Here is an 11,809-nt window from a genome sequence, read left to right as displayed (position 1 = left end):
ATGACTGACACTGTCAGAGGTGATGCTTTGTTGGCCAGGAAGTTGCCATCATTTGTATCCTGCAGGTGCAGCTTCAAGCCCTTGAGCATCTCAAGCTGCACCAGGTTGAGGTAATCTGCCTGGCTGAGCACCCCAGGCTTCAGACTGCACACTAATCCCTTCAAGTTGCCATTGTCCACAGTAAAATAAAAGCTCCCAGAAGAACAACTTGGCTGTGGCTGGGACAGCGGTCCTGGACTTCATTACTTATTGACAACATGATTCTGCTCATCACAAGCAATTTTCACACTGGTGTTCAATTGCTGAACTTGTGCCCAGGTGCCACAGACACCTGCAGAGTTCTAGAGTGACATTCTTGCCGACACACCCCTGGCAGCTTTTTTCCAGGACTATATCTCAAAGTAAGACCTTGATGAGATGAGCAGGATCTATCTTGAGTTCTACAAATTCTGTAGTTTATTGGATGGGACCAGAGCTGATGCCATATGTCATATCTTAGATTTGAAGACTACCACACCTTCATCATCACTATCTACTCTTTTGACATAGAGCTGTTTAAGAAAGATCGTCCCAACCACTTTCCACACTGTGGCCGACTCTGCCCTGAGGGCTTGGCTCAGCTGGCTCGGGCTAATGACTGTGAACGGGTCAAGAATGTCACTGGTTACTACCCAGAATACAAACTGCTTTTTGAGGATGCAGGTAGCAATAAGAACCTGGGGGACTGATTCTTTGAGCATGGCTGAAACTGAACAAGTTGGTTTTCCTGAACCAGTTCCATTTTGCTGTCTTTTATGCCTTTGTAAAGCTTAAGGAACAGGAATGCACAACACTATATCTCCATCTTCTAGCATTCTAACCCAAGGTTCCCAAATGCACTATGTGTGTCTTTGTGTGCTGTGGTGAAGCCCGTAGCTCACTTGTCTGGCCTGGTGAGGTATAGCACATTGTCCTGTGGTTGCCCAGCTTCCATGACCACCTCTGGGACTGCTCTCAGGCCTAAAAAGGAATTAGGGACCTCTCCTCTGATGAAGAATTGTCAAAGATCCCCTCCAATGCAAAGAGCCTCCCAGCCCTCTGTTTACAGCCACTGACATTTTTAAGAAATATGTCACTTGCATGTCTCTGCATAACCTGAGAACCCCTGGGGCAGTTTGAGCCTTCTTTCTTCTCTGTGAGTCATCCCCAAAGCCAAGGCCCATGGGAAGAAAAGAGTACGTGTGTCCTTGGAGTATGGGAGAAGTAGCTTTGCAGCCCTCTCCCTCAGCTCTGCTCCTCTGTGACAGTAAAATTGCCCTCTTTTAAAAGGCCAAAAGACAAAAAAACAAAAACAAAAAAGAAATACATTAATCTATAGCTCAGAACACAACTTGTTTGTGTTGTCTTTGCATCTCTCTTTATAGCCATTTTAATTTAATGTTTGAAATTGTAATTAGTAGTCTTAGAAGTGATGGTTAACATTTGACTCTTTAGAATATTTGTGCAAATTAAGTGTCATACTAATTTTATTGACTAGATACAACATGAATATGGTAGAGATTTCCAATAAAATTCTTCCTGATTAACTATGAGCTGTTTTCATACTCTAGTAATGGGGGCTTTTGTGATGACTTTTCAGTAATATCTCTCACTTAATAAATATCATGGAGGAAAAAAATGTAAAGATAAACACAAGAAATGCCTGTGGCTATGAAGAAGCTGAGGACATAAGGTCTTGTTCCTACACACACCTTGGCTTTGGAGATTTGACAGACTAGAGGTCGAGAGTGATTAAGTAACAAGCCCAGAGCCAGTCAACTCACACTAAGGAGATGCAGGATCTGTTCTGCATTTCAAGTGCCCGCTGGACCTTGAGTTTTGTAGGAGTCACAGAATGTTTTTCAGCTTCTTAATTCAAACTACATAGCTGAAGAATCCAGGAAGGGTGAGAAATCTTGACCTAATGTTAGGTCAAGATCTCTCAAGATGTGATGAAGATGAGAAGAAACCACTTGAGGATTCATTCTGTTCAGATGGAACCAAACCACAAAGCTAACTAGGTTACATAATTACTAGGATATGAGACTATCAGTTGGAATGAGTGATCTATTATGCTCTCTTGGGCTTTATTTCATTGACTATTTTGGAGTAATTACTAGCTTATACAATTTAGCTGTCCTGTGACAATAAAGCTAAAAACAATCCTAACAACATCCCCAAAATTCCACGCGCAACTTTTCGTCTATTTTCATTTCTCTTACTAAGGCCATGTGGGAACTACTACCCCACATCTGACAACATGAAGTCTTTCTTCTATTGTAGTTTTGATTTGTTATTGTTTTGAAACACTATCTTACTATGTGACTCAGGGTAGCTTGAGACTTGCTATGTAGGCTTCCCTCAAGCTCAAAGTCCTCCTGCCTCATCCACTGAAGTTCTGGGAATATAGTTATGCTGCCACCTCAGACTCATAGGATCTTTATGTCAGGTCCAAGAATTACAATGAAATTCATCACACTGTGTATTTGCAGAGGACAAGAAATCCATAAGATTTACACTGACCAAGTAACATAATGAATCCTAGTTGGTCTCATCTATGTTCAAATTTGAAACAGGTTTACTAACTATGTGTGATGTTTAGTCTTGAGTGTCAACTTTAAAGGAGCTAGAATCATCTAGCAGACAAGCCTTTGGGCTTGTGAGGGAGTTAAATGTTATGGGATAATCCTTTTGTACATTGTGAAGATATGTTTCTGCCTAAGGCAACTTATGATTGGCTTAATAAATAGCTGAATGGCCAATAGCTAGGCAAGAAGAGGTAGGCAGGACTTCTTGGGAGAGAGAGGGGGGAATCTGGGAAGAAGAGAGGTGGGATTTCAACAGCCAGACACAGAGGGAGTCAGATGTACAGAAATGAGGAGAGGTAAAGAGCCATGTGTTAGAATGCAGATTAATATAAATGGGTTAATTTAAGTTATAAGAGCTAGTTGGGAACAAGTCTAAGCTAAGGCCAAGCTTTCATAATTAGTAAGACATCTTTGTGTCATTATTTGGGAACTGGCATTACCAGAGAGACTGGCTACATTTAAGATTGTGTTAGTGGAGGTAGGAAGAGCTGTAGATTTGGGATGCAGCATTCAATGGACTAAGGTCCCCATCTGAATAAAAAGGAGAAACCAAGCTAAGCACCAGTATTCATATAGTCTCTTCTCTCTCTCTCTCTCTCTCTCTCTCTCTCTCTCTCTCTCTCCCCTTACTGAATACAGATGCACAGGACAAGCTTCTCCATGGTCCTGCTGATAGGCCATCTGGCTATTATAACTGTCCTCATAGTACTGAAGATATTTAAAGAGACCCTCGTGCCCCAACTTTTGATTATAAGATTATTGATCCAATGGGCCCAAGAAACTGGAAATTCCTCCGAGAATTTCACGTTGGGAGAAAAAAAAATTCTGAGGCCCTGGGGTCACCAGGCTGACTTTGTCTCCTGGAAAAAAGATTTATAGTTTGTCAGATGACCTTTCAGGAGAAATTAGAGCTGAGACAATGGTGACAGGTGGAATCACACTTTGATCTAACTGCTGAGTTATGCATAACTCTGTGTCTTATTTAAATCTAAGCCTCATGTTAACACCCTGAATATGGACTTGGGGGTTGACTACTGGGCCTCTTTGTTCCTCTTTGTTCTTTATGTGGCCACGTTGAATAAATCCTTTTCTGGTTTTTACTATTGTGTCTTTAATTGGCTTAAGGAGGACAGATACCTGCTTATTCCTTACTATACTGTCATTCCTCTCTTATTGAATGGAAATCTTTACTCTGTGACTTGTTTTTGATGCTTGTAAGGGCTCACAGTTGATACATTTCTGAAATCTTAGAAGAAATGTGTTGGAACTGTTAAATACTATGGGGACTTTTGAAGTAAGACAATGTAGTTTTTGTTTGGTTTTGGTTTTGGTTTTTTGAGACTGGGTTTCACAGTGTAGCCCTGGCTGTCCTGGAACTCACTCTGTAGACCAGGCTGGCCTCAAACTCACAAAGATCTGCCTGCCTCTGCCTCCCGAGTGCTGGGATTCAAGGCATGTGTTACCACCACCTGGCTTAGACAATGTGTTTCACTCTAGAGGTTGGCCATGAGCCTATGGGACCAAGGAGTGGAAGTTTATGGCTTAAAAGTGATATGTTTATATGTTAAGTTGACAGAGGATGGAGTCATAATAGCTGATATTGATTGTCATCTTGACAGGACCTAGAATCACCTACGAGACAAGCCAGGGCAAGTCTGGGTTCATTGAGATGAGAAGACCCACCCTAAATCTAGACAATAATTCCATGGACTGGGGTCCTGGATTGGATACGAAGGAGAAACTGACCTGAATGCTAGCATCCTCTTTCTCTGGCTCCTAAATGTAACTACCATGTGACCAGCTGCCTTGTGCCACTGCCGCCATGCCATCTTGCCACAGGAGACTGTCCTCAGACTGGGCGTCACCATAAATCCTTTCCTCCTAAGCTGTTTCATTAGCTCTTTCGTTATAACATCATGAAGAGGAAAAAAAAAACCAGCCTGTGTCACTTGTTTCCTGGAGTCAGAAGGTAGCTTCCCTGTGGTTGTAAGCAAATCAGGAGCCAAGAGAATAAAATTATGAAAAAAAATAGAATCATCAAAAGTACAAACCAGGCATGTTGTCTCATGACTGTAAATCCCAACATGGAGGCAGAAAGGGTGCCACAAAAGCAAGGCCAGTGTAAGATACATAGTTCCAGCAATGATGGGATAAATAGTAAGATCATGTAGAAAAGAAAAAAAAAAAAACAGAAAAGAAATTTACAAAGAAAGTATGATCTAATTGCCTTCAGCAATACTATGCATCAGCAATAACCAACACCATGCAAATTATATCCTTTTATTTGTTTACTTGTCTTGAGGAAGGGTTTCCATATATAGACCTAGCCTGGAACTTTCTATGTAGATCAGTTCAGTGGCAGTCCTCCTTTTGCCTTCTAAGTGCCAGAAACATAGGTGTGCAGCATCATGGTATGTTTTGTTTGGTATTTGGAAGCAAACTCTGTTGTTGAAGAGTTTCTCTCCCGGTCCCACCAAACCCCTGAAGTCCTGCAGCCCACTTATAAAATAAACACACAGACATTCATATTATTTAAACTGCTTGGCCATTAGCTCAGGCCTACCATTGTCTAGCTCTTACTCTTATATTTAGCCCATTTCTATTAAAATATACTTTGCCACATGGCTTGTGGCTTACTGGTATCTTTACATGTTGCTTCTCATAGCAGCAGCTGGCAGTTTCTCCCCCCAGCCTTCCTTTTCCCAGCCTTCTCCTCTTCCTTGTCCCACCTACCCTATCCTTCCTGCCTGGCTACTGGCCAATCAGCACTTTATTTATTTTAACCAATCAGATCAACACATTTGACATATAGAACATCGCACAGCAAAACTCAGGGTTCCATTTATGATAGATAAGCACTCTAGGAACTGAGCCACAAATTACATCTGGAAGTATAAAAACTGATAAGGAACTGATCCTTAACAATTTTATACTCTAGTCCCTTCCCTACTTGTAGATTGGCAGTGATACTTTTTCTTAATTTTAAAGTTATATAAAATAATGGGTTTGTGAGATTTTCATTCATATGTCATTACATTTGTCTTTATCCATCCCACTCCCTCTGTACACTCCCCAGCCCTCTTTCCAGCTACAGTTATCTGCTCTTCCCTTGTCAGTTCCAATGTTTTAATTTTTTTTTTTTTTTACAATCTCAATTTCCTTGCTGAATTGTTATTCTATTTTACTGACTGATACATACTGCTGATCTCTCATCCCTTTTTCTTCACTTTTCTTCTATGTTGCTAACCTTCTTCTTCAGGTCCTGGATTGAATTCATCTGCTATTTTTTAAGGTCAGTGATGATTTTGACTAGCAAACTTTTGAAATATTTACTCAGCATCATATCTATTTCAGAATCTTTCAATTTAGTAACTGAGGCTTTCTGGTTTTATGGGAGAGTCATGTTACCTTACTTTTTCATGTTCCTAAATTAAAATTTGCCTCTGTTTGTTTGTTTAGACATTTATTCTTATTTTGTTTATTATGTTGGTATTGAGCATCCTACACTTGAAGGCTCAGTTTTCAGTATGATCCTGAGAGGAGAAACTGCTATAATAGCAACATTATCCATGCAATTTGTAGAAATACACTTAAATTGATTAAAGCCCACCAATATAATACCTTAGATCATAAACCAAATATGGTGAAGCTAACTCAAAGTGACCTGTGGGATTAAAATTTGTTTAGTATAAAAATGGAAGAGAGATAAGGGTAAATAATAAGTGATCGGAAAAAGAATAGGAAAGAAGAATGTTTTGGAAAGGAAAAGGAAAGAGCAAGAAGTTAGAAAACAGAAGGGTTTTTCCAATAATGAAAAAACATGGAAACCAAATTAGGTAAATGCAAGAAGGGAATAAACAAATTAAAATGTGAGGGTTTTTTTTTTGTCTTTTTATTTTCTACTTTATGCATGTGGATGTGCTGTGTATATATGTGTATGCATTTTTATGTGTATGGGCAAGTGCATATGTGCACATGCATGTAGAGGTTCAGGATTGAATGTCCAGTGTCTTCCTCAATCACTCTCCACCTCATACAGAGCCTCTCACTGAATCTACCGCTCCTTGATTCAGCTAGTTTGGCCAGCCAGCCTGCTACAGAAATCCAGTTTGCGTCCATTGCAATTGCAAGTGGGCTGCAATCCCACATGACTTTTTCTGTAGGGTGTGGGGATCTGAACTCCAGATTGCATGGTTGCTGGGCAGGCACATTATCAGCTGAGCCTTCTCCCCAGCCAGCTCCCCATAAAAGTTTTCTTAAATATGCAAAATAAGAACATGAATATAGTACTAAATTTATGTATAGTAGAAAGAACAAAAAGTGGAGAAATCTGGAGCAAAAAAAAGGGAAAAGAAAGAAAATTATGCAATGATGAAAATATGTACAGAAATTAAATGACCGTAGGAGGGGGAATAAAATTAAAAGACAAATTTTAGTATGATAAAGAAAATTTAGTATGATAAAAAGAATAATGGTGGGAGGGTAAACATAGAAAAAGGAAGAAGAAAATGAAGTGTTGGAGAAGCTGTTTTTCCCGTGTTCCCAGCAAGTAGAGACTGCCCATTATATGCTGGGCACAATGTAATCGACTGGTCTTGTGGATACCTGTCTTGAGAGTGGTATATGTTGTTTTATGAGACTTTATTTCACAAGTGTCCCATGTCTACTGAGCTATGCTCATTTTATAAACGTCCCTTCTTTGTGTGCCAGGGGCCTCTGCTGGTCACAGTTAGCTTTGCAGTCTATGGACTGGGCAGGTGATCTCACCCTTCAGAGACCACAGATCATACCATCTGGAGTGCTGAATTTTCCAGCTGGAGTGATGTCTTGTAAACCCACTGGAAATGTGGGAAGCAACCAAGGAGGTAAGATCTGTTCAGGTAGGAGGAGAGCTGACAACATTTGGAAGAGCTCACTAGTATTTATCACCATTCTGGGCATGCAGTTGAAGTCTACAAGGCTGCTGGGGCTAAAGTGGTCTTGGGCTCTGCAAGAGATCTACAAGTTCTTGGACTCTAGACTCAGGTTCTTGGTCACCCAAGCCTCAATAGATATGAGTCCCATCTCCTGTAATGGGCCTTAAGTCAATTCAGATATTTGTTGATTACTCCCACAGCTTTGTGCTACCATTGCACTAGTATATCTTGGAGGCAAGACACCATTGTAATTCCAAGAGTTTGTAAATGGGTTGGTGTGTACCTTTCTCCTTTGGTAGCATGAAGAGTACCTTCTGGTACCAAGAACACTAGCCAATAAGGGTAAAGGTTATAGGCAGGCACCAGCTCAACTTCTCCATGTTCAATGAGTTATATAGGCGTTGTTTTCAGCTTAAGGGCCTTGCCATCAGTTTGTGGAGAGCAACTTTATAGTCTTGGCAACAGCCTGGGTTGTTTGGGAGTTCACATGAGACCCCTTTGGCCAACAGCTTGATCAGATGTAACCCATTCCCAGTACTGAAACTTCATGTGGTAATGAGAGATGTCCAGTTGGGGTTCTGTCTCCTCCATTATTTTGGTGATTTCATTTAGGTGACCTTCATATATGTATATATTTTAGGAAGCTTCCACTGTAATAGGTTGCCATACAACACTTCAAATGCCCCTTAATTTTAGATGTCCCTCTCCATATTTCCTTCTTCCCTCCGTGTGCTCACTTCATCTGACTGTTCCAGTCCGCACCCTTTGTCCATTGATAACTATCTATTTTATTTCCTCTTCCTATGGAGATCTGTCCCTCTCCGAGTACCTTATTCTTTACCTAAAAGCTGTGGTTTTTATGGACTGTAGCTTGCTTATCTTTGACTTAACAGCTAATATCAACATATAAGCAAATACATATAATATTTGTATTTCTGGGTCTGGGTTACCTCACTCAGTATGATTTTTTTTCTAGTTCCATCCATTTACCTGCGAATTTAATTTTTTTAAATGTTGGAGTAAAATTTCATTGTATTTTTTATCTATCCATCCATTGACAGACACCTAGATTATTCCCAATTTCTGACTATTATGAACAAAACAGCACTGAGCATGGTTGAGGAAGTGTCTCTGTAGTAGAATGAAGCATTCTTTGAATATGTATATACGATTAGTGCAACTGGAACTTGAGGTAGATCAGGTGTCATCATCCTGAGTTACTACCATACTTATTTTCATAGTGGTTGTACAAATTTGCACTCCTACCAGCAACAGATGAGTGCTCCCCCACTCCATGTAATGTCATTTATTTTATTGATCTTGGCCATTCTGACACATGTAAAATGAAATATCAAAGTAGTTTGGATTTGCATTTCCCTGATGACTAAATTTAGGATGTTGAACATTTCTTTTAGTGCTTCTCAGCCACTTGAGTTTCCTCTTTTGAGAATTCTGTTTAGATCTGAACCTAATTTTTAAAATTGGATTATTTTGTTCTTAATATTTATTTGATATCTTGAGGTTTATTTGAGTTCTTTATATGTTTTCAACATTAGTCCTCTATGAGATGTGTAGTTGGTAAAAATCTTTTCCTATTCTGTGGGCTGCTGCTTTGTCTAAATGACAGTATCCTTTGCTGTGCAGAGAATTTTCCGTTTCATGAGGTTCCATTTATTAATTGTCCATCTCAGTGCCCGTGCTATTATTGGTATTATATTCAGGAAGTGGTCTCCTATGCCAATGTGTTCAAAACTATTTCCTACTTTCTCTTCTATCAGGTTCAATGTTACTGGATTTATTTTGATCCATTTGGAGTTGAGTTTTTGCAGGGTAGTAAGTACAGATCTATTTGGATTCTACAGGCAGACATCCAGTTTGACCAGCACTATTTGCTGAAGATGCTGTTTTTTTCTGGTGTGTATTTCTGGATTGTTTTAATCAAAAATCAAACGTCCATAGGTATGTGGAATTATGTATATGTCTTCAGTACTATTCCACTGATCAACATGACTGGTTTTTTTATACCAGTATCATGCTGTTTTTATTACTATAGCTCTGTAGTACAACTTGAAATCAGGAATAGTGATACCCCCAGCAGTTCTTTTATCATTTGGGATTATTTTAGTTATCCTTTGTGTGTGTGTGTGTGTGTGTGTGTGTGTGTGTGTGTGTGTGTCCTCATACGAACCTGAAAACATTTCTTTCAAGATCTGTGAAGAATTGTGTTGGAATTTTGATGAGGATTGTATTGAATCTGTAGATTGCCTTTGGTGGATAGGCACTTTTATTATGTTAATTCTACTGATCCATGAGCATGGGAGACCTTTCCATCTTCTGATATCTTCTTCAATTTCCTTCTTCAAAGACTTGAAGTTCTTGTCATGCAAGTCTTTCACTTGCTTAGTTAGAGTTACCCCCAAGATACTTTATATTATTTGAGGCTATTGTGAAAGATATTGTTTCCCTGATTTTTTTCTCAGTTCATTTTGCCATTTGTATAGGAAGACTACTGATTTTTGTGACTTAATTTTGTATCCAGCTACTTTGCTGAAAGTGTTTATCAGCTGTGGGAATTTTCCAGTGGAATTTTTAGGGTCACTTACATATACTGTCATATCATCTGCAAATAATGATACTTTGACTCCTTTCATTTCAATTTGTAACTCCTTGATCTCCTTTAATTGCCTTATTGCTCTATCTAAGACATCAACAGGTATGGAAAGAGTGGACAATCTTGACTTGTTCCTGATTTTAGTGGAATTGCTTTGAGTTTCTCTCCATTGAAGTGGATGTTGGCTATGGGCTTGCTGTCACCTGCCTTACTATGTTGAGGTATGTGCCTTATATTCCTAATCTCAATGGGATTTTTATCATGAAAGGTGTTGGATTTTGTCAAACGTATTTTCTGCATCTAATGAGATGATCATGTAGTTTTCTTATTTGAGCCTGTTTATATAGTGGATTACATTTATCAATTTACATAGGTTGAACCATCCCTGTATCTCCTGGATGAAATCTACTTGATCATGGTGGACCATCTTTTTGATGTGTCCTTGGATTTAGTTTGTAGTTATTTTATTGAGAGTTTTTGCATATATGTTCATAAGGAAAATTGCTCTGTAATTTTCTTTGTTGTTTTTGTGTGGTTTGGGTGTCAGGGTAACTGCAGCCTCATAAAATGAATTGGGCAATGTTCTTTCTGCTTCTATTTTGTGGGCTAATTTGAGGAGTATTGGCATTAACTCTCCTTTGAATGTCTGGTAGAATTCTGTGCTAAAACCATCTGTCTCTGGTTTGTTGGTGTTGGTGTTGGTGTTGGTGGTAGACTTTTAAAAAAATTTTTAATTGACTTTTTTGAGATAGGGTTTCTCCGTGTAGCTTTGGAGCCTTTCCTTGAACTCACACTGTAGCCCAGGCTGGCCTCAAACTCACAAAAATCTACCTGCCTCTGCCTCCCGAGTGCTGAGATTAAAGGCATCTACCACTTGGCTGCTGTTAGTAGACTTTTAATGACTGCTTCTATTTCACTAGAAGTTATAGATCTGTTTAAATTGCTTATCTGATCTTGATTTAACTTTAGTAGAAAAATATCCATTTCTTTTATATTTTCCAATTTGGTGGAGTACAGGTATTTAAGGTAAGTCCTAATGATTCTCTGAATTTCCTCTGTGTACATTGCTATGTCCCCTCTTCATCTCTAATTTTGTTAAGTTGGATGTTATTCTCTGCCTTTTAGTTAATTTGGCTAGGGAATTGTCAATATTACCGATTTTCTCAAAGAATTCTTTGTTTAATTGATTCTTTGTATTGGTTTTGTTTGTTTGTTTCTATGTTATTGATTTCAGCCCTAAGTTTTATTGCTCCTTGCCATCTACTTCTTTTGGATGTGATTTCTTCTCTTTTGTTCCAGATCTTTCAGGTGTGCGCTGGTAAGTTCCTAACATGAAATCTCTCCAATTTCTTGATGTAAGCACTTAGTGCTACAAACTTGCCTATTAGAACTGCCTTCATTATGTCCCATAAGTTTGGATATGTAGTGTTTTCATTTTCATTCAATAATTGAAATATTTTCATTTTGTTCTTAATTTTTGTCTTGACCTATTTTGTCTTTGACCATTCAGTAGTGAGTTGTTCAGTTTCCATGAGCTTGTAAATGTTTACTGTTTTTGTTGTTGATATCCAGTTTTAATCCATGGTGGTCAGATAGGATGCACAGTGTTATGTCACTTTTCTTGTATCCGTTTGAGACTTGCTTTGTGTCAAAGTATGTAGTCAATTTTGGGAAAG

At 38.9% G+C, this 11,809-nt stretch overlaps 1 pseudogene; it reads left to right on the top strand.

The window, feature by feature from the left end:
- Positions 1-859, top strand: LOC118574743 (annotated as a pseudogene).
- Positions 860-11,809: the final 10,950 nt, after the last annotated feature.

The sequence above is a fragment of the Onychomys torridus genome, chromosome X, assembly GCF_903995425.1.
Source record: "Onychomys torridus chromosome X, mOncTor1.1, whole genome shotgun sequence".
Lineage (NCBI taxonomy): Eukaryota > Metazoa > Chordata > Mammalia > Rodentia > Cricetidae > Onychomys > Onychomys torridus.
The sequence above is the reverse complement of the archived record's forward strand: the minus strand, read 5'-3'. Positions and strand labels throughout refer to the sequence as shown.